Raw genomic sequence first — 2,957 nt, forward strand, 5'->3', positions numbered from 1 at the left:
GAGGGGGCATTTTAAAACTTTTCTCTCCCAGATTACCCATGACCAGAGCTCACCATCAAATAGAATTATCACAATCTTTAAGTTGCATATAATTTTGAGAAATTTACTTAGGCCTCAGGAGTATGTATTTCTGTACGTGGATCTTGATGGTAGGTGAGCTGTACAGTGAAACACTGCTGCAGCAAATGTGCCCTTTTAAATTTTGAAGAAGAAACCTTTCCTATGGTTCGTTGAGTTAACTTTGTTTCTGTGTCACTTGTCTGAAGTCCTTTTCCTGGTAGATCTCCTCCGTGTTGTACTCTGCTAGGACCACTTCCATGTGGTCACACTAAGCTGGAGTTCTTTGACTCTCCCCTGGACAAGGCAGGGCAGCAGCGCCAAAAGGGCGCATGCTTTCATCATCATGGGAGGGTTGGAAATATTTGTTATAAGTGTGTGTGTCTTTGTCTGCAAAATACGTGACATTGTGTTCTGGAACTGGGACTTGTTAGAGACTTTGTAAATACTTGTGAATCTACGTATCTTTATCTGCAAAACATGCAATAAACTAGGCCTTAATAGAAACTCCAAGAACTAAGCATTGCACTGCTGTTGTCACCTTCCCCGTTTCTTTTTCCAACCTTCGTAGTACTTGATTTTATTCTGAACTGATTTAGAATTGTTAGTAAAATGTATATTGAGAGAACCCACTCAAATATTTCCAAGTAATATTTACTCAAGATTTTGTTTTAATCCTATGAATTTAAAGGTTTTATATTAATATGAAGAAATTGTAAATTAACCAGTTAGTTGCTATTGAGTTGATTCCTACCTACTCAATGTATCTTCATGTGTGACAGAGTAGGACTTGCTCCAGAGGGTATTCAAGGCTGGGACCTTTTGGAAGCAGGCCTGCTGTCTTCCACATCTCCCATGGACCTGCCAGTCTTTTGACCCATAGACAGGTACTTAAACATTTGTGCCACCCAAGGACTCCTAAACAACTAGTAGACCCTGCTGTAAGTGAAATTAAATAAACTAAAATGTGATAGAATTGCTTTTTTTTTTTTTCAGAAAATTATTTTAACAGTTATAAAACATTTTTTACACAATCAGTATAAAATAGTAATTGATAGCTCCGTAATTATCAGGATTACTCATGTTTGAGGTCTTGGCTAAGTGGGTCTGATATCAACAAAAGTCTTGGACTGTTGGCTCAGAAATCACTCTAGGAAGCCCACCCTGCTGATGTCTGCCGTGCTTAGCTCTTGTGAGATGGCCTGGTCCTTTAACAAGCAGTGTCTCTCTTTCTCTATTCTTTCTTTGGAGGCTTGAAGTGAATTCGGCAGCGTTCATTAAACACCTTCCAGCTCCTGTCATTTACTACTTCTTCAACATTCAGCTCTGACTGCATCCATTTCAACTTTGTTCTTTTCTAAGTTGCTTTAATAACGTTAAATCATCCAAATTCTTTTCTCTCTTCTCGGAGGTTTGTTACTACTGCTGAGGTCTGAGCTGTACAGTTTTTTATGACTCTGTCCCTACTGGAATGAGCGACCATCAACGACTCATAGAGTTGTTTACAGGTTTGGCTGGCATCAATTTTCCCTGCAAATGAAGCTGTTGGAACCGTAGTGTTTAATTCGTGGACTATTCTGTCATCAATCGTCCTCATCACCTTGAGCAATTCCTATACATGTTTAAAATAAAAGAATAATAACCTTGAACTCGGCGAACTCCTCGCAGTTCACACCGCCACTGGGCGCCACCATATTGGACGAGGGCGAGGCCCCGCACGGGCCAATCCTAGAATTGCTTTTTATGTAACATTTGAATGACTCCAACCGAGAATATATCTTTTTTAAAGTTAACTGCAATTACAGTTTCCTTATGATTTCATAAATGATAGGGATTTTTCCTACAAAATCAAAATTGTTGGGTTTTAAATTTTTTAATGAATGCTTCTGTTAAGTAAACCAAAATTAGTTCAGTGCCATTGCGTCCGTCCTGACTCATAGCAGCCCTCAGGAACAGAGTAGGAATGCTCGCTTGGATTTCTGCAACTGCTCATCTTTATAGAAGCAGACTCTTCTGTACAGTTGCTGGTGGGGTTTGAACTACAACCGTGTGCCACTAGAGCTGCTTCTGTTACGTGAAGCTATTTTGAAATCAGAATTAGACTCCAGAGTTCTATGCTCTGCAATGTGTCAATTATAAATATCGCAAAATTAAACAACTCTTGTCTAAAAAATAAATTAAAAAGAAATTTTGTCTTAGAATAAACCTAATTTTTGTGGAAAGTGAACCAAAGGTTTCCAGTTTTAAAGACCTGGATTGAGTATCTTATATATCTATATGGAAATATAGATATATATACTATCTTATGTATCTATATATAAATTTGTGCAACCAGGGACTTCTGAACAACTAGTAGACCATGTATGTACCTACATACTATATGAGAGAAAGAGAGAGAGTGTGTGTGTGTACACACAAACGTACATAAGCTTTTTTTTGGAGGGGTTGGATAGAATTTGTTCCATCATGCAATTACTTCTGTAAATTTTAGTATATAATAAGAAACAGAACTGGTTGCTATATTGACTGTAGCTGCTTTTTTGGTGATTTAGTTATATTTTGGAAAGCTAAGTAATTGTGCTTATTTATAACTAAAGCAAACTGATAGTGATTTCTTTAATATGATTTGAATTCATACCAGAATGACTGTGTATTAGGATGTGGATTCAAACAGCTCTGTGTTACCTAATATTGCCTCCTCGACCTGGCAACGATCTGTGCTTAAGTAGCTTTCTGTCAGTAAAAGGGAAACCATAATGAAACTTGTAAAAAATTAAACTATAAATAAGTACTTTTCCAATTTTATTAATTTAAAGTTACTTTTAAAGATTTAAATGGTTCAGATATTTCAACATCTGGTAAACAATCAGATCTAGAGATTTTAAATAAGTTGTTCTAGA

General features: G+C 36.9%; 1 pseudogene; it reads right to left on the reverse strand.

The window, feature by feature from the left end:
* Nucleotides 1-1,045: 1,045 nt before the first annotated feature.
* Nucleotides 1,046-1,751, reverse strand: LOC142426267 (protein MIX23-like; annotated as a pseudogene).
* Between the last annotated feature and the right edge of the window lie 1,206 nt (nucleotides 1,752-2,957).

The sequence above is a fragment of the Tenrec ecaudatus genome, chromosome 14, assembly GCF_050624435.1.
Source record: "Tenrec ecaudatus isolate mTenEca1 chromosome 14, mTenEca1.hap1, whole genome shotgun sequence".
In the NCBI taxonomy this organism is placed as follows: Eukaryota; Metazoa; Chordata; class Mammalia; order Afrosoricida; family Tenrecidae; genus Tenrec; species Tenrec ecaudatus.